The sequence below is a fragment of the Leptinotarsa decemlineata genome, unplaced genomic scaffold, assembly GCF_025532065.1.
Source record: "Leptinotarsa decemlineata unplaced genomic scaffold, Ldec_3_MD MMD2_P_RNA_scaffold_6, whole genome shotgun sequence".
NCBI lineage: Eukaryota > Metazoa > Arthropoda > Insecta > Coleoptera > Chrysomelidae > Leptinotarsa > Leptinotarsa decemlineata.
The window spans coordinates 3,976,970-3,998,731 of NW_027412533.1; the positions used below are offsets into that span (position 1 = coordinate 3,976,970).

The 21,762-nt window shown below is 36.6% G+C and overlaps 1 protein-coding gene across 1 annotated transcript in view; it reads right to left on the reverse strand.

Annotated features, from left to right (window-relative positions):
• Positions 1-21,762, reverse strand: part of rk (G-protein coupled receptor rickets) — a 453,352-nt gene that overhangs the window by 425,908 nt on the left and 5,682 nt on the right. Inside the window, exon 2 of the mRNA XM_074169822.1 lies at positions 4,010-4,407. The gene's annotated coding sequence lies outside the window, so the exon portion shown is untranslated. The remainder of the gene's footprint in view (positions 1-4,009; positions 4,408-21,762) is intronic.

Sequence of the window (21,762 nt, forward strand, 5' to 3'; positions counted from 1 at the left end):
AGAAAGGAGTGTACCGTGATAGACGGTGCAGATGTCTGAGAAATTTCTTGCCGTCACAACCACAGTGAGGTGTCTCTCGTTTGTCCCTCTGACGAACAGCACGCTTCAAGGTAGACGAGCTAGGTTCCATCTTGAATTAAAACAAGATGGCCGGGTCAACAACCGGTCAATGCTGCGAGACAAAAAATTTGGGCCTCCGATAGATTCTGTTATCCAACCTAAGTGAAGGTGATCAGAATAGCACAGGATCCATACGGTAGAGATGAACTGAAAAACTCCATGGGTTTCAGTGTGAATGCTCCATCAATGATATTTCAACGATTCTGCAGAATATTCTAGATGAAGTGTGGGAAGATATACTGAACTGTTTCTATGCGCTTCCTCTTGAATGGTTTCCCTTCAATATGATTGCTTGGAGAAGTGGACCAGACAGGGTGTCCTTTTTCTGGATGTTGTATTAACTGTGACGCAAAACAGTCCTCAGTCTCGCAGGGAAAGAGGATAGGAGAGCTACATTGTGCTTCTGGCATGTATTGAGATATTGCATTCAATAAAATTCAATCTAATGATGGTTCTATGATCACTGACTGAAAAAATTGCTAAATTGCAAAATCTTCCGACATTGACTCCCAGAGCTATATGTTGGAATTAGCGGAACTATATGTTGGAAACACTTTATTGTGAGATTTTCAGTTTTACAAAGACGCAACTACCAACTAGTTACTAGTTACTATGATACGGTTGATATCATATTTATTGAAATATTGGAATATAACTCTTTGATGTCATTTTGAGATGGGTCCACTTGGCAAAGTGGTAAGTTTATAATTCTTCTCAAATTTCTAGGGTGAGATACTTGGAAATTTGAAATCGAACAATTTTCATGCATATATTTTTGAACTTGAAAAAATAATAAAGACATCAACTATGGAAAAATCAAATCTGTATTAGAAAAGTCATTGATACAAGCATCTCTGAAGAACTTACCTAAAAAATGGTGAAAATTGAAAGCATTCAGAAACGAACTAGATACTGCATTAGGACGAAATAAGAATATGTAGTGATATGATGCGCTAGTAATATGAATTATTGATTTCATCATTACCCTTTCAATAAATGTTGTCTAATACAGTCATTTTGTTAATAGACGAAATGAATCAACAAATGATTCCATGTAAAATTGCTTGGGTATATTACTCAGCTCATTTTCATGGAACTAAATGTGAGAGGATCCAATTGTCATTTTCATAAATATGTTTCTTCATTTCAAAACGAGTCAATTGACGAAGCGATGTTTCGATTGCTCTTATCAACAGTCGTCTTTTGATAATGATAAATTTGTACGTGATGATTTTCAACTACTTAGGCAGGTTTTTGCTTCTTTTTTCGAATCTTTCTTGCCTGGCTGCATAGTAGTCCTACACATGAGTAGCTTCTCTGAATTCAATTTTGAATTCAATTTTCCTATCAATAATCTCAACTCAGAATCACTTGTTATGACAAGTGTTATGGCATGCTATCATGTGTGGTTCAATGCACATTAATATCTAGTACATTATTCTAAACTTGAGATAATTTGAATATGCAATCCAGAACCATTGGACATGTTGGACTGGTTTGTAGGGTTACCTGAGCTACACAAAATCATCCATTCATGGTATTCATATAGAGAGTAAAGAATATCTCGTTGAATACATACATGAGGAGTACATAATGAAAAGCTACAAGAAAAAGTAAATGCTGTGTCGATTTTTAATTTCAATATATTTTCATAAACTACACCTCACAGTTTGATCTCCACAAACTTTATTTGAAAAATATATCAAGACATGTTTTGCTAACACAGTAGGTAGGTGAGTAGGTCTAAAGTGAGTGGGTCTATTCGACCCTCCATCGCAACCCACAGGGGTTTATTGTGGCTCATACCTATTCACACTTGGCTAGATAAACCCGGTTTCGTTAAGAAGCTGTATGGTGAGTGGTCTTTCAGGTCAGATGGTGAGAGTACGGATCTGCCGAACTCAAAGAACCTGATTCGGTCCCCAGCGGGCCAGGCACAGAGTATATGCTCTGCTCTTTCATTATTTTCCACACATTGGCGACACACACTGTCTTCCGATAGTCCAAGTCTCTACATATGATGATTCAAATGACAGTGACCTGTAAGAAGGCCTGTTAGACATCGTGGTTCATCCCTACTGTAGTCCAACAACTGTTTGGTATATCGAAGGATGAATAAACGCCTTGGAGTGAGCCAATCCTGGAAGATTCTGCCAGAAGTCTATAAATCTTCTTGCCATCCAGGTGATCAGTGTTTGTTTGGCAAAGCCCAATGACAGGTTCTGGTCCAATTAAGCCGCTTGTAGCACCCTCCTTTGCAAGAGAGTCAGCAGCTTCATTGCCTTCCAGGCCAGTATGGCCAGGAATCCAGACCAGAGACAATCTGTTAAATCCTCCTATCGAGGAGAGGCGTTGCTCGGTAGGAGCCGAGAGCTTCCAACGCCGCTTGACTTGTGAGTGAGGTTGGAGTTATCCAATCCCTCCACACACAATTCAATAGTGTAAATTTTCACTTGAAATACAGTCGCATAAGTTCCTAGGCAGGTAGACAACTCTGTCCTGCGATTGAAAACACGTGCACCAGAACCGAAAGGTGTTTTCGATTCATCTGTGAACCAACAACTATTTGCTCTTAATATTTCCACCTCCCAAAGGATCCAGTCCAGATCAACAAACCACTGTTGAAGGAGCTACTGTGTTAGCGAAACATGTCGTGATATATTTTTCAAATAAAGTTTGTGGAGATCATATCGTGAGGTGAATTTTATGAAATAGCTATGGATCTTCATCAAATATCATTATTTCCATAATGATCACTTCAATGATTTGTTATCATTAATTTCAAAAATGCTTCTCAAAGCCAAACTATGTTTGAAGATCTGGATATCATTGATCGAAAAATGCGTTGATTAGATATAACTGTATCCCATATAAATATGTGGCGAATCATCGATGAAAAGTTAGTTTTATCATGATGAGTGAAAATGCATTATCGATTGCATATTTCTGCGCAAAATATTCCAATGTCGTTATTGAAAATTCTATTAATCCTAATTGGTATGCGCTACTCAAGTCAGTATTCGAGCAGAATGAGGAAAACTTGACACAGCTGAACCATTTCCTTGCGAATATTCTGGAACCGGTGAATCCTGCGAAAGAACATATCTGGGCTTTCACCAGATTCTGCAATCCAGATGGAGTTAAGGTAGTGATAATTGGGCAAGACCCATATCCTTCACCAGGTTTGAGAAATGTCATGGGCTTCAGTGTGAATCGTCCAAATAACTTTATACCACAGTCATTGAAGAATATTCTCCATGAAGTTCAGAGAGATATATCTAACTCTCGGTTTGCTCCCTCTTGTTCTCTTGGATGCTGTACTAACTGTGACGCAAAACGATCCACAGTCTCACAGATTCAGAGGCTGGGAGAAAATAGTTGGTTCCATTATCATGTACTTACAAAATATCGCAAACAATAATGAAAGATTCATAATTTTCATGTTATGGGGAAGAGTTGCTTGGGATTTGAAAACATACGTTGAAAATATTGGGGGCAGAATTCTTCTTGCAGGCCATCCTTCATCTGGTAACGAGAATAACGATTTTATGGGATGTGGACATTTTTCAATCGCCAATGAAATCTTGATCGGCGCTGGACAACAACCAGTTGACTGGTCTCTGGCGTGAAGATTGTATGTAACATTTTCTATATGATTATTATGACACTATTACTCAATGTTGAGTCTTCATAATATAAAATATATGTTTTCAATACCAATTGTAAATATAGGAAAATATGAATGTATAAACAATAAAAACTATTTTTATTGTGGAAAAATGTAATGCAATAAAAAATATATCACAATTTTTCTGAGGAATTCCAGAATATAAAACATATATGTTTGTGACTTTTATTGAATATTCGACTGATTTATTTCCAAACTCACCATTGGACTTCTGATGCTGATAGTTCTGATACTTCTGATACTTCTCTGTCATGAATTGTAGACTCGAAAAGTGCAATCGCAAATTCAGGAAGAATTTTTGTCGATCTTCAACTTCTCAAAAAGGCACTGATTGAAAGTTAGTTCGTTGTTTTTCGTATGAACCAAGTTACACTTATGGATGAGATCAAATTTTTGAAAAGCTTAACTTTTCAAAACTGCTTGCTTACTTGAACAAATTTTTGGTAAGTCGGGGATATAGGAACTGAGCTGTGAGGACTGACAAAAAGTATATCGGACAGACTATTCAATCTACCTGGTTCCAGAGAACATTCAGCACATAGTCGATTTTGGAGACTAGAAAAGTCCAGTGTGGCTCAACACTCTTTTGAAGGACGGCCCTGGAATGAATGAAGACTATCTGAAATTGTTGGAATCGGTACGTGACTCCAGAATTTTGGATGCTTTCGAAAATATGGAAAGTTTGGCATGAGAACTATGGACAGTAATAACGGTTTTAACAACCCATCATTCACATTTCTTTGTATGAATCAGTCTATTGAAAATGACCAGCAACTTTGACGAGAATGCTTCTCGCCAATTTGTACGCTAGAAATTATTGCTGTGTAACTAAAAATGAACGGTACCTAGCTGTCACATTGGATTTGAATCGCTGGAGATTGAATTCATTTGGAAAAACGTAACAGTAAAGTTCACGGTGTATTGAGTTGAACCTGAAAATGATAAGCAGCCACAGCCCGTCGCGTATTTCTGATATGTACTGCTCTTGATAGAATCAAATGTGCCAAGTATCTTGAACATTTGCAGTTCTGAAATAGTTCTTATTTTGGATTATTTTTGAGTCATACGTTCCAGTTTAATCTTTCAATATTGACTGGAATTATTCAGTTTTAAAAATTTCAAAATCATTATTGAATTACTGTAATACTCTCACTTTGATCCAAAAATGTTTTTCTCAGAAGATTTTGAAACATTATATTAGTTCACATATTTTTTGAAAAAATTTTATTGTGGAGGTATCAAAGTTTCTTACTGTTACTTGGGAGGTTAACTTCCCACAATCTGATAAATAAACAAAGTTGAATCGGAAGAGAATGTGCTTAAGTGTAATACAGGGCAGACTGAAAAATTCACTACAGAACTAAACGGAATTTGAACGGAATACTTGCAAATTCAGTGTTTGAAAATTCATTTTTAATTGAGTTATTTGATATATTACACGGTGCTACATATTCCGAATACATTCAGATCATTTCTGTTTGTAGATTTTCAATAATTTTTATGATAATTTGTCTCCAATCACAGTCTTTACGATATTGAGTTCTCGAAACAAACTGTCATTGCAAATATATCTTCTTATCCATATTCCCGAGAAGGGTTCATCACCTAAAGTTGGAATAATTGGATTGAACGACTCATGTGGGAGGGCTTTCAAGGAACTGAAACGTCTCACGGTTGTTGAAACATATATTTATGAATTCTGTATTTTTTTTCATAACAGTACATTGGTTTTTTTAGAACCTAGATCGCATCGAACAGCTCTCTACCAGAAAATACATCTTTATCTCGGACCGAAAATTTTCAACAAGTTAAATATGGTCGAGACTGACTACATCGGGCATATTAGCTTGTATGAGCCTGGGGGTGGAGGATGAATAGCCTCAATAAATTCGGAACTTCTCATTCCCCACAACGGATTAAAGATCCCCCGGAGCGTAGGACAACACAGGTGTCTCGTCAATACCGTAAGAGTGTACTCTTAGGGCCGCGTTATGTTGATGGATATAGGCCAAGACCGTATTTGCTGGATATGCTGACAGCAAGGGCATTAGAGTCTCAGACGCCTGGCGGCAGGCCCTGCACCTTGTGCCAGTAACTTTTATACTTATAACCTTATATGATGTGACTGCGGTAGACTAAGTAGTTGAAAACACCATCCTGGCAGACCATGATGAACCCCTGAATCTCCGACTTGGGTCCACTCAACCTGAGAAAAGCGAAGGTCTTCAATGTTGTTGAAGAAGACTCCATGCATTGGCGTATCCTTGTGCTACCGCAGAAGTGAAGTAGTGATCTTTGCGGCTTTTATATGGGCCTTTTGCTGAACGGATTCCAACACAGTGACAGAGTTTTGTACACCTCGTTCAATGTCGAAAACTAAACCGAGTCCACCCTATAGAAGAATGCTCCAACTTCTGCTCTCTCATGGTCCGAACTCCTCACGACCCTACAGGCTTCATCCAGTACCATTCTGTTTTGTCGACACTCGGAACTGAAAAGTCCTCTCTGTTGCCGAGGGAAGTACAACTGTGGAACGGACAATTAGGGATGCAAATTCCTATGGAGATGTATCATTTTTCGGGTTTTTACGTCTAGGTGATATATCTCTTCTCGTGTCCACTTCACTACTCCAAACAAGTATAGTAAAACTGGAACGGCAAGCATATTTGATACAGCAACTTTGTTCTTCCCCGATAGTTTCGATTACTAGATCAGTCGGAGTTTGTGCTGTTACTTGACGCGAAGAGAGTTTTTCAGTGCTCTTACCTCTTGTTAATGGCGTTGTTCCACTCCGATGCGGGAAAACGTCTCTTCAGCATCCAGATGGTGTAGGATGCTTTCATCTACGAGCTGCACATCCTCTCCGTAGTTTCCGGATAGTACTCTCCTGAGATGGACCGTTGCACATATGTCTATCCCGAATTTCATACCGATAGCAGGCGTGTACTCCCCTTGAGGACTGATGGAGATTCTTCTCTCCTGAGGCATATAAAACAAATGGGTGACCTTGTGCCTACAGTTTCCAGGAGTGCCACAGTTATGAGTATTTCTGAGCGCAACTGATAATGGTAATAGTGAGATGCAGAAGAGAAGGAAACTGAGAGAATCGCCCTGAAATACCCTCCGTCTGAAAGTGACCCACCCTGTTTGGATTCTGGCTCGACCAGATGTTATGATGAAGCGTGTTTGTCAGAGTGGTATCAGTTGTTCAAGGCATCTCACTATTTTGTCAAGTACCGCAAGACATCTGAGTAAATGCAAGATGATCATATGCGATGTTGTATCAAATGCCTTGCGTTAATCGATCCAGGCCATAAAGAGATTACGCTTATACTGTATCGAATCCTGCATTACACATCTATCAATGAGCAGTTTCTCTTTACATCCAGTGATTTTTTTTGACCCTCTCTACTCATATATCGGTTCGAACACTTGGTCAACTGCGGTGAGTATTCGTGTGTATAAGATACTTGTAAACAACGTATAACATGAATTTAAGCATATTATCGGTCTGTAATTCTTAGGAACTGACAAGTCTTCGCTTTTGGGAATGGTAACGGTTCGCCCCTCGACGATCCAATACGGAATCGACTCCTCTCCGCCCAGCCATGATTTGAGAACTCTGCCCAGATGGGCCCAGATGCCCAGATGGGCAGAGTTCTCAAATCATGGCTTAGTTTTTTCCACCAATAAGTGTACAGATCATCTGGGCCTGGAGCAGCAAAGTTCTTGGAACATCAGCCGTGGTTATCGGGTTGCGCAGTTCATTGAACTCAGGTTGTTGAAGCTCTCTGCTGTAAGCTTCGAACTGCGCTAGGGCTGGAGTGTTTAAGTTGAGTGGCAACGGATGTTCTTAGATGTCCTTCCAGAAGGATTCCACCTTATCAACGGTCGGCGAATTATCCACAACACGTGGAGGCTCTTGGAATAAGCGAGAAGTTTTATCGCGGAACCTAAGGTTTTTGATATTGAAGGCGACAATCTCACCTTCACAAATGAAATTAAAAACACAATCGAAACTAATAATGCGAGCCCCGTGTTCACAAAATCTTACAGATACCCTCAAATTCACAAAGAAGAAGTCAAAACCCAAATTTCCAAGGTATCATTCAACATTCGACATCCCCATGGTCATCCCCTGTTTGGTAGTACCGAAAAAGCTAGATGCTTCAGGAAAACCCAAATGGCGTGTTGTGATTAACTATCGAAAACTGAACGAACTGTCAGTAGCCGATAAATATCCGTTACCCAACATTTCCGACCTGCTAGATCAGCTTGGAAAATTTCAGTATTTCACAACGCTCGATCTTGCGTCAGGATTTCACCAGATCGAAATCGACCCAAAAGACGTTCCAAAAACAGCCTTCTCAGTTGAGAAAGGTCACTATGAATTTGTCCGTATGCCTTTTGGATTAAAGAACGCACCATCCAGATTCCAAAGAGTGATGGATAACATCCTTCTTGGCATCCAAAACGAGCGCTGTCTTGTATATATGTATGACATCATTATATACTCACCAACGATCCACGAACATATTTCAAGACTGACGGAAGTGTTCAAAAGACTAAGAAAAGCCAACTTGAAAATTCAGCCTGACAAATGCGAATTTTTAAGGAAAGAAGTCGCTTATCTTGGACACGTAATCACGAAAAACGGCGTTAAACCAATTGGATTTACCAATTTTGAAAATTCTTTCTTTCATTTTCGCTGAAAAAGAAATTAAGATAACAGTATGCCAAAATCTAACTAGAACTCCCGACGAAGACCAAATTTCCATCGTAATGGACCAATGTCATCCAGGAAAAAATAATTGACATCGAGGAATAAACGAAACGATTAGACGCCTAAAAAAAATATAATTGACCAAATTTAATGAAAGATGTAGAAAATTTTGTAAAGAACTGCGAAACATGCAAAAAAGCAAAAATTTGCAGACAGAACCTTAAGAGCCCTTTAGTCACAGAATCTCTGAAAACACCATTTGAGAGAATAAACATTGACATTCTTGAAATTCCCACAAAAAACTATATACTTACAATTCGAGACGAACTCACCAAATTTACCCAAGCTTACCCAATTGAAAATAAATCAGCAAAATCAGTAGTAAACACTCTACTGCTATACTTTCAGCACTACGGAACTCCACTCAGAATTCATTGTGACTCCGGTCGAGAATTCAACAACGCCCTACTAAAAGACCTTTGTACACTTTATGAAAATAAACAATAATTTTCTAGTGTGGACCATCCGCAATCAAACGGTTCCTTAGAACGTTTTCACGCGACCCTTCTAGAAATGATAAGAACAAATAAAATCGACAACCCTGATGAACACCCATCAGGCATTTTACCATATGCAATAATTTGTTACAATAACACCAAAAACAAAACACACGGATTCACCCCTTACGAATTACTATTTGGATACACCTCTAGTAGACCACCCGAAACTCTTTACAACCAAAAAGAACTCATAACCAAGTACATACGAGATTTGAATAATAAAATTTCTTATTATTACAAAATTGCTCGTCAAAGGACACAAGACCAAAAAGAAAAATCCAAAATTCGATTCGATAGAAACGTTGCACAAAATTTACCTGAGTATAAGGTAGGAGACAATGTTTACGTTAAAGAATCCCAAATTAAAAATAAACTTGAAAACAAGTTTAATGACCAATTTGAAATTATAGAAATCTACCAAAACTCAGCAATGCTAGTTAATTGGAAGACAAAAAACAAAAGTAAATTTTGATAGACTACGACCTTCAGGATTCTTCTGCTGATTTCAGCAATACACACAACATATTCCCGATACTCCGTTCAACCCATTAATAACACAATAGGAATTTTTCTTCACGAAGAAAGCACTTTAAAAATTTCCAATGATGAATGGACTCTTCTCGTCTACAAAGACTTGGACTCCATAGAATTCGCCTTAAATAATAACAACAAAATTTTGGAAAACATGCTATATAATTTTGACCAATCAAACCCTAGAATGTTATCCTTCAAAACCGAAGTGAAAACACACATTAGTTTAATGACCCAAATATCTGACTCACTCGACTTGAAATATCAAGAAATATTTGCAGACACCCAAAATTATTATAAAAGATCCGAACGAGGTTAATTAATGGAATAGGTACCTTCTGGAAAGCCATTACTGGTAATCTAGACTCGTCAGATGGCGGATATTACACCAACTGTATTAATAAACTCATTCAAGACGAATACCAATTAGAAAACCTTTTTTAAAAATCAAATATCGGTGACCACATCAGTAATGAGAAATTTCAACACAACTATTCAAAAACTTCAAATCGATGAAGAAACCTTCAATCAAGATATCAAGCAAATAGAACAATCAATCTATAATATTTCAGACGATCTTGCGTATTATGAAGCACAATTGAAAACATTGGAAATATGTGAAACATTAATGGAAAGCTATCTATTCTTGGAATCAACTCTTGATGTCATATTGAATTCAATAACATTCGCTAGATTGAAAATACTCCACAGTTCAATTATCACTCCTGATGACCTAATGAACTCACTTCAGGAAATTTCTCAATCACTCCATAAAAACAATCTACCTTTACCCACAATGCTCTCACATGTTGCTCAATATATCGAAATCATCGAATTCGAAGCATATCAACTGGACAAAAAAATTGTTTTCATATTAAAAATTCCACTGGTCGAACCAGAAACATACACTCTGTATCGACTTTTACCAATACTAATTCCAGATAACCGAACGGGACTTCATCACATATTATTAACTGTTCGAAAATATATTGCGAGAGATGACGAATCATTGTTGTACATTTCACTTCAAAATTTAGAAAACTGTAAAACTCTGAATCATGGCGTAAGACACTGTTCCGATCTACTACCCTACCCGATTGATAGCGAAGCTATATGCGAAGCCCAACTATTGAGACCGTCCTCCCGAAAACTTGCCAGTCTTCACTAATCTACGCTGCGGAATACAATGTCCAGGAACTGAGTCTAAATTTGTGGCTCATAACAATATCCGAAGTTCTACCAATCACCATCAACTGCGAAAATATGGAACCATTTACACGAGTGATCAAAACGAATTCCTAAAACTCCAACCCGGATGCAGTTCATTAGTTGGCAGCACTAGACTTCACTCCAAATACTTCGTCGATAGATATAAGAACGTCACATACAAAAACCATGCCGTTCGAATACCATACAGCTGTTGCGATCATCTTCCTGAAAAACGACATCTTCCAGAACTGAAACCGCTGAAACTCAACAAAATCAACGTTGACGAGTTGAACATCGTTCAACATAAATTAAACCAATATTCCGAAGAATTGGATAAACTTATCAATGAGCCGTTTGTGAACAAGCACATATCATGGTTCACATATTGCACTATAACATTGATCATTGTATTAATCATACTTTACATCGTTTGCAAATGTAGACGAAAAGGACCAATACGAATCGGTATTACATCCACTTCGAGTCAACCACCCCGGATCATCCAAGATCAGACAGACAACCATCCCTTATCTTATCGAGATTCATCCCCAGGAGAAGACCAAGTATCAACCTCCAGGAACCTATAGAAGAGGAAATCCAACTCAACACCAGTTTCCAGTTTTGTGAAAAGTTGCAGCAAAAAGCAACAACTTTTTGTATAAAAGGGGAGTTGTTATATGCGAATTAGCGTCTCACACGTATTAAATTACAAGCGATAATTTAGCTTCCTGCTAAAAGTGCTAATTGTGCAGTATCAGCAAGATGAACAATTGTGTTCCAGACAAAGCAATTGCTGACACTGTTCAAATATTGTTTTTCATACCAAACATATAAATAGACCCTGCGAGGTCAGAAAATTGTTCATTAACGATTTATTCATTCTCAAGTAGAGTTCATATCAATTACTTAGTCTTCAGTTAATGTTCCAAGTTTTTCACATTATATTCAAATATTGTAATAAAGTCTTCATAAAGAAATAAACCAATTTTTAAAAAGTGAATCGTGAAAAACAAGATATAACATATCCATACTTATCCATATCTTATATCTTCTAAAAGGATATTGATGTGATCAGAATTCGGAGACCAATATATCTTCGCGTTTTTAAAAATTCCGAATTGATATGCTCAAAAATCTCAATGTATTGATATTTGAACATATAACAACTTTGCCACTTCATCCCAAACTTCTAATAGAAGCTCGATGTGAGACACACTGTATATTGAAAACTTATTGCTGAAATCATTTAGAATGCTCAGTTATTCTTCCCAAACAAAGAATGTAGAAACCTGTATGTCAGTATACTTCATTTATTTGAATATCATTTTGTTACTATACGAAATCTTTGATGTTTAGGTAGTGTCTATTTCAGTCACCTATCTTGTAAATTTGAATGTGAGTTGATGGCGAACATTATAAGTTATTGTAATGAATCTGAAGCCGGCCCTGACCGATGTTCCAGTCAGCAAACGCATGTCTGATCGCAACACAGAGAAATCCGCAGAGGAATCCGGAACGTTCGTTGACGATATAAAAAGGTCGCTCTCCGTCCCGAGGAGTAGTCTGTACTTAGAAAGTGAATCGTGCGTTTAAAGAAAGGAATCTAATAGTGAAGATAAATTAAGCGTTAGTTACTAAGTGTTGTATATAAATTAGTTGTGATAGTGAAATATTGTTAAAAATAAATTTGATTAAGACAGTTAATTCTTTAATTCGTTGCATTATGTTATGTCGTATAGATAAAGTGCAATGGAAACATTTGAAATTCAGGGAAGAAACAAACAAGTCCCCAATTGGATTTCAATTCAATTCAATTCATTCATTTCATCATGTTATGGACATAAATGATGAAGTAAATAATACAAAATAAGTGAAGATAAAAAGATAATATATAGAGAAAATGTATAAATTTAAGAGGTAAAGAATGGTAACAATGTATTATTTATTTATTCATTTATTTATTTGATCCATACAAACTTGTTAAGTTTTATTACATGGATTCCTATTATTAACAATATATACAATGTAAATTCAACTTAAAAAAGAAATATATTTTATTACGTACCTACAATAAGAACTGTTGGGGTACAGATTTAGGTAGATTCAATTTTCACGAAGATATATTCAGTATATTATTCAGTATTGTGTTACGGAATTTGGAATATGGTAAAGACCAATCAATATCCGTTATTTCATTGAATTCATTAGCTAATATCAACATGGTTGCGAGAGGTGATCTAGTGCTAGATATTGACACAGAAATATTGAACATAATTGTATGTCGAGTACGGCGTGAAGGGACATGAAACGGAATCAAGTGTAGGATTTCGGGGGAATCAATTCGATTATTAATTATTTTATATATGAATATCAGGGCTGACAAATTGCGTCTTTGTTCTAATGATAATATTTTGAATTCGCTCCTTAGCCGTGATGCTCGTATTAAATTGTAATCGGGCCATTTATGATATTTTTTGAAATAGAGATATCGAAGAAATTTGTTTTGAACCTTTTCAATTTCTTTTAAAGTAGTTTTGTATTCTTCTGTCCAAATTATTGAAGCAAACTCCAGTTTTGGTCTAACTATAGTACCTATAGTAGAGTAATTTAATTGTATTTATATTATTAAATTCACGCGTTTGTCTCATTAAATATCCCAACATACGATTTGCAGATTTTACTAATACCATTATATACTTTGTGAAGGAAAAAGTACTATTATAAGTAATGCCTAAGTCTTCCACCTCGGTTTTTTCACCCAGGACCTCTCCATCCATATGATATTCAAATTTGATCACATCTTTCAAACGGGATATTGTTAACGTATAACATTTTTTTATATTGAATAATAACTTATTAGTATAACTCCAATTCACAATGTTGTTGATGTCTTTTTGCAATGATACGCAGTCTCTAACAGTCTGGATACGTTTAAAAATTTTGAGATCATCTGCAAACATCAGACAATGTGAATGATGTAAGACCGAGGGTAAATCATTAATGAATAATAAGAATAGAAGACGTCCTAGATTTGATCCCTGAGGAACACCGGAATTAGCATACAATTTTCCCGAAGTGTTTAACAATGAAATATCTATTTCTCAAGTAATTTTTAATCAATTCAAGAAAATTGAACTGAATTGAACCCAAATTTACTAATTTTTAGCAAAAGCACATCATGATTTACTTGATCAAAGGCTTTACGGAAGTCTATGAATACTATGTCCAATTGAGATTTATTTTGTAAAGCATGGTTGCTAAAAATAAATAAATTAGTATTTACTGACTTCTGGGTCATAAAGCCATGTTGTTCAGGTGCTATGTATTTATTTGCGAATTTATACAGTTTCGAATATATAATTTGCTCCAATAACCTAGACGGAGCACACATAATTGAGACACCTCTATAATTTTCAATTTCTATTTCATTCCCCGATTTGAATATAGGTATGGTAATAGATGTTTTCCAAAATTCAGGAAAAATATTTGACTCAGCTATTAGATTGTAAATATGAAGTAATGGACCTCTTAACCATTCATAACAGCCCTTCAATATATAAGGAGGGATGCCATCAATTCCCGCAGCTTTTTTGGGTTTAAGTTTTTTTACAGCTTCATTATAGTCAAGTTCAGTTATTGTATGTATTTGAAAGGAGTCATTTGTCATACTAGAATCATTCAGGTTTACATTGTATGATGCTTTTTCTTCACAGTAAACAGATGAGAAAAAATTTGCAAACGATTCTGCGGTACCCTCATCTGCCACCATTTCGCCCTTATAAGTAAAGCTGCCCAAGCAAGTTTTATTTGTTTTTTTACTATTCACATAATTCCAGAATTCATTTATGTGTTTAGTAACATTCGATTCCAAATTTTTTATGTATTGCTTTTTCTCCTTCCTAATTAGATTCTTAACCTTCCTACGTAATTCTTTATATTTCTCATTATACCAATTATATTTCATTTTAATTTTTCTATAGTAATTCTTCTCTTTCAGTATGCTTTTAACTTCATTTGTAAACCAAACTGGAAACTTTTTCGCATTTTTATAAAATATATATTCAGGTACATTATTTGCTATCACGTTGTTCCAAACTGTATAAAATTTATCCAGAGCCCTATTTACATCTGTTTCATCAAAAACGGGGCTCCAGTCGGCATCTCTCACCTCTATACTTAGCTGTTGAAAGTCGGCTTTTTTGAAATTATACCAGGATTCCTGTACTTTATATGTATGTTTTTTAATATTTTTTGTATTGATTGTGAAATTAAGAGTTGGATGATAGGAATCTTCTTTTACAAAAGAAAGAAAGTCTCTACTTACTACAATTGAATCGGTGATTGTATAAAGGGAACATGTCCAACATAGACGATTTCGAGAAAATTGAAAAAAACGTTTTATCACACAAACGGTAAGTCCAACTCAAAAATGCACTAAGGAAGAAATGAAGGGATAAGCATCCCAAATACAATGAGGTATAACATAAAGAGCTGAGATGGAACATAAAAGTGACAGGTGATTTTTGAACAGCTGGATTTGTTTCCTTTATACGATAAATCGTATTATCATGCAAACATAATGCAAATAAAGGTAATAAAACAATGATGCAGAACATGGGAACATTTTTAATGTAAACTGTAGAAAATCAAAACATATTTTAAATAAAAACTTATACATTATTGTCACTCGGAATCGTACTCCAAGGCAGTAGTGGGCCAATTCTCAAATTGAGTGTAGAAGGGTTGATGTTCGTCAGGAATATACTTGACGATTTTTGCGATATTTTCTATTTTCTTTGTCTTAATCGGCACTTTTTGTGTGTAGGCTCGGTCAGTAGGTAACTGCGGTTTATTGGCAGTTTTTGCTAAGTTATATGTAGATGTTACGAACCCATCTATGAAATCGTTTGCAATGACGTAACCAGGTGTAGAACTTTTATAAATGAAGTGTATGTACGTAGAAATGCTGAATTTCTGGCGATTTTCCCCTGCTCCCCTCTTCCTAGTAGTAGTTTCTGTACAAGATTTTTTTAAATATTTAGGCCACCAACTCTTGTAGTCTAGTATATCTTCGGTTTGAACTAATTTGACCACAAAATATGGTCGAGTTTTCTTTGCATTAGCGATGATAGAAATATATTCCATTGGTGTGAAAATTCGATCTCGGCGTCTCACTATTCTTTTAATTAGACCAAAATCCCTGTCACATGGCAGGAATGAATGGCCACGAACAGGAAAATATTGATGAATTTCGGTAAACCTTACATGCATGGTGAGAGCTGATAACAATCTAATAATAGTATGATTGCGGTTCTGTCCGCCACAAGCATCACTAAAGATATGTAGTTCGGTAATCTGTTTTGGTATTGTATCTAGGTAATCCTTCAGAAAGCTTGCAACTTCGTTTGAACCCCTTTTGACGGTACCTTCAAAGTATGTGTAAAATGTAGCATCATTGGTTTTTAAGTTGTGAACACCAAAAACATATTGCCAAAGTTTTCGAAGGTAGAACATATCGTTTACTGGCATATCAGGTAAAGGCAGATTCTGCATATAATCGAAAACAATCGCACCGATATGTTGGTTTTGGGCACACAAATCTCGGACATTTTCAATTTTTTTATAGAACTTTGAGGCACGTCTCTTATGTATTATTAGTTCTGCACTAGCCACACGCTTTGCGTTGTCGTTTAGCACATGTGATTTTAGTTTCACTGCCAACTCTTCACATGTTGGACAGACATCTACTTGTGGTCTACCAAACCGATATCCAAAATTTTCGTTGAACTGCTTTAAGTAGTATTCATACTTAACGCGTTTTGCAAGATCTCCATTTTCCAAACAAAACATTTCATACATTTTTTTTACTGTTAAGGTCGATTCAAGGTATTTTAATGGTTTACTACCATAATGAGTTTCTTTCGTCGGAAATGCAGAAATATGAGTATGGATTTTACAGATAATAGCATCAGGTATAGCATTACCTCGATTACCATGACGACCACGTTTGTCAGTGGGTCTAGAGTAATTCGAAAGTAGTGTAGTCAGACGGAAAACTGCTTTACTTGATAAAGCATAAAGACTCAGAAATGCTTTTTTACCTACTTCACGTCGCACGCTTCCGTTCAGAACATGATATTTGAAATTACCTCGACGATTCTGCTTTGGTTCCGGATATTTTGGCCTACGTCTTTCAATATCTTCAACATCCACAAGACCCATCAAAAAAGTGTCTTGTTCGTTTTTGGGCTTACCACAGTAAAGCGATTTGAAAATCGTTATCTTTTCATCGTGTGACAACATCTCCATACATTTTCTTTTACATCTGAAATTTAAATAAATTCAATATTACCAGAAAGGCTGATTGACTGATCAAATTTGAAAAACTTTCTTAAATCAATGGAATCCTTACCTACAGTCCGGCCCTGTTTGTTTTGCAGCTCTTTCGATTCCTTTTTGACTTGTGTACTTTTGCCCAAATAATCTTGCTTGAATCCGAACATTATTATTATACTTTTCACTGTTTCGAACACCTTTTTTTCGTTTACATTGTGGTTCTCCACTATCACTGTTGGAATATGACATATTCTCATCTATTTTATTACAAAATACTACGTAGTTTCACGTAAAACAACAAAATAATGTTACTTTAGTCAATACCTAATGCATACTAATAATAATTTAGAATGATTACTACTGGTTGCTGTCAAAAGTCCGCTTGCAACGCCCTCACATTGAGTGTATGAAGGGAACAAGTAGTGGATTTATTTCCTTTATACACTCAACCAAAATTTTGTGACGCTTTAATGTTCATATAGTAAATCGGATTTGTCTCCTTTATAGACTCAACGGTGCACTGACTAATTATCTGAAATATGTATATAACACTTCATTTTGACCAAAAAGTGGAGTTGTTTCGTTTATACAATAACCAATTCAATTGTATTATATTCCGACTCCATTATCAGGTCCAATATTCTTCCTTGATCATTTTTTATATCGTTAAATAACTTAAATGAATCGAAATCAATGAAATCTCGTAATAAGTTGAATTGCTCGTTGAAATTATCGTTGTCAATAAATGTGTTGGTAATACCCTGTATATGGAAATCACCTACTATAAATGTGTTATTAATATTGGTTATATGTTGTTGCAGGAATTCGTACATTGACTTATATGTATCATTTGAGCTGCTTGGTGGTATATAAATAAGGACCATAGTATATTTTTGATTACTCACCTTGAAGTCAACTACCAATGCCTCAAAAAATCTGCAATATTTGACATAACGTAATATTTTGTAATTTTTCTTAATTGCTGTTAATACTCCTCCTCCCTTACTCTTATTAGTTAGTATCAAATCTCTATCGGCTCTAAGTATGTTATATAGTTCCGCGTCAACAACCTCCCCATCACTTATTTCATCTTGCAACCACGTCTCTACTGCTAGGATGACATCAAACTCATCGTCAAGTGATCTACTATGAAAATCAAATAATTTTGTATTAAGTCCCCTACAGTTCTGGTAGTATACGTTCATGGTATAGGCCACTTGCTGAAAAACTAGGTACGCTATGAGCTCTCATAAAAAGAAATTCAGTAATTCTGAATAAAAAAATGAATTATGGATTATATATTATGTCTGATAATGATCAACAGAAAATTGCATTGACAGAAATCTGTAGTGTGCGAAAGCCTTTACAGGATACACAAAACAAATTCGTACCCATACTACTTTTTATGTTTACAAACTTTTTTGTTTCTACGAAAGGTCTGAGTCCTCATCAATAATTTTTACACCATTGCCATATTTTGCAAAAATTCGTCCATTTACAGTCCAGACGTTTCCATATTTTTCATTAGCTTTCTTTTTGAGTTTATATCGCTGACTTGTAAGGTCTTCGTTGATAAATATTCTTTTTCCCTTCAATGACGACTTTGCTTTGTATACTTCATTTCTTTTTAGATTAGTAACGAATTTAATGACAACTGTTCTTGGTTTCGTGTTTACGTCTGGTGATTTGCCTAAACGAAATACATTATCAATTTGCAAGACATTGCACGCCACTTTCAAGTCTTCATTAATGATTTTAAGAACTCTCTCTGGCAGATTTTCGTTAGGCATCTCACTGATTCCCACCAGTCGTAAAGAGTTCATTCTTGATTTTTGCTCTATATAATCAAGTTTCTTTGTGATTAATTTAATATGCTGCTTATTCTCCCTAGTAGATTCTTCCACAGTTTTTCTAACTAGATCACAAATTTTGTTCTCCATTCTGGCTTCCATTTGCTTGAACAGTTCGGTTATTTTCTCCATCTGACTGTCCATTTTGGTATTGATTTTCGGAACTAGCTTCTCGACTAGTGTATCGAGTTGGCCATCATCAAAATTCGACACAATATTGCTCCTCGTTTTACTCATTCTCACAACTGGCAACAATGTATAAGTACTGCTTTGTTTGATATTCAAAGTGTCGTTTCTAGTTTACCTTTTTTCCCACTACTCTGTGTACGCTTAGATAATACTTCGTGAGTACTCGAACCACCAAAAATTTGTTAAAGATACTTTGAAGACACTACATAAACTATCGAAACAACGGAGCTCCTTGCGATGCGATGTTCACAGCAGCATGCCCTACTACTATATATGAAATGTCTAGTATTCCACGTATAGTCAGTGGGCATACTTGAAGACTGGCTATAAATCAAATCATCTAAAAGAACAATTCGTTCAGGCCAGCCTCAACACCCTACACAGTAGGTTAATGGACTGACACCTATCAGAAAACAACTACTCCCCTGGCTAATACCACGAAGGGCGTTGGATTATATCCGACAGGTGTCAGTGCAGGATTCTTCACTGAAGTTATTCCTGCATATAACTTCAGGAATAACTTCAGTGAAGAATCCTGCATATGCTGTTGGCGATACAACTGCCGCAATAGATTTTCAATTATTGGAACACACTTGCAGACCGGTTTCGGGCTGTTTGGCCACTCGTCAGTGCAAGGTAGTGTATATCATCAACATAAAGTCGATGATTTCCGATAATTGAAAATCGAATTCCGTCAGAGTATCATTCCTCGAACTAAGCTGAAGACTACAACAAACAACAGGTTTGTCGTCGCTCCATCTGCCTGTGAACGAGGTAACCAACTGCATATCCAAATTTGCCCAATTCCTCGTAAAAGAAAAGAAATCTTTCACGTATAGTCAGTGGGCATACTTGAAGACTGGCTATAAATCAAATCATCTAAAAGAACAATTCGTTCAGGCCAGCCTCAACACCCTACACAGTAGGTTAATGGACTGACACCTATCAGAAAACAACTACTCCCCTGGCTAATACCACGAAGGGCGTTGGATTATATCCGACAGGTGTCAGTGCAGGATTCTTCACTGAAGTTATTCCTGCATATGCTGTTGGCGATACAACTGCCGCAATAGATTTTCAATTATTGGAACACACTTGCAGACCGGTTTCGGGCTGTTTGGCCACTCGTCAGTGCAAGGTAGTGTATATCATCAACATAAAGTCGATGATTTCCGATAATTGAAAATCGAATTCCGTCAGAGTATCATTCCTCGAACTAAGCTGAAGACTACAACAAACAACAGGTTTGTCGTCGCTCCATCTGCCTGTGAACGAGGTAACCAACTGCATATCCAAATTTGCCCAATTCCTCGTAAAAGGAAAGAAATCTTTCACGTATAGTCAGTGGGCATACTTGAAGACTGGCTATAAATCAAATCATCTAAAAGAACAATTCGTTCAGGCCAGCCTCAACACCCTACACAGTAGGTTAATGGACTGACACCTATCAGAAAACAACTACTCCCCTGGCTAATACCACGAAGGGCGTTGGATTATATCCGACAGGTGTCAGTGCAGGATTCTTCACTGAAGTTATTCCTGCATATGCTGTTGGCGATACAACTGCCGCAATAGATTTTCAATTATTGGAACACACTTGCAGACCGGTTTCGGGCTGTTTGGCCACTCGTCAGTGCAAGGTAGTGTATATCATCAACATCAAGTCGATGATTTCCGATAATTGAAAATCGAATTCCGTCAGAGTATCATTCCTCGAACTAAGCTGAAGACTACAACAAACAACAGGTTTGTCGTCGCTCCATCTGCCTGTAAACGAGGTAACCAACTGCATATCCAAATTTGCCCAATTCCTCGTAAAAGGAAAGAAATCTTTCACGTATAGTCAGTGGGCATACTTGAAGACTGGCTATAAATCAAATCATCTAAAAGAACAATTCGTACAGGCCAGCCTCAACACCCTACACAGTAGGTTAATGGACTGACACCTATCAGAAAACAACTACTCCCCTGGCTAATACCACGAAGGGCGTTGGATTATATCCGACAGGTGTCAGTGCAGGATTCTTCACTGAAGTTATTCCTGCATATGCTGTTGGCGATACAACTGCCGCAATAGATTTTCAATTATTGGAACACACTTGCAGACCGGTTTCGGGCTGTTTGGCCACTCGTCAGTGCAAGGTAGTGTATATCATCAACATAAAGTCGATGATTTCCGATAATTGAAAATCGAATTCCGTCAGAGTATCATTCCTCGAACTAAGCTGAAGACTACAACAAACAACAGGTTTGTCGTCGCTCCATCTGCCTGTGAACGAGGTAACCAACTGCATATCCAAATTTGCCCAATTCCTCGTAAAAGGAAAGAAATCTTTCACGTATAGTCAGTGGGCATACTTGAAGACTGGCTATAAATCAAATCATCTAAAAGAACAATTCGTTCAGGCCAGCCTCAACACCCTACACAGTAGGTTAATGGACTGACACCTATCAGAAAACAACTACTCGTGAAACAACTATACGTGAAAGATTTCTTTCCTTTTACGAGGAATTGGGCAAATTTGGATATGCAGTTGGTTACCTCGTTCACAGGCA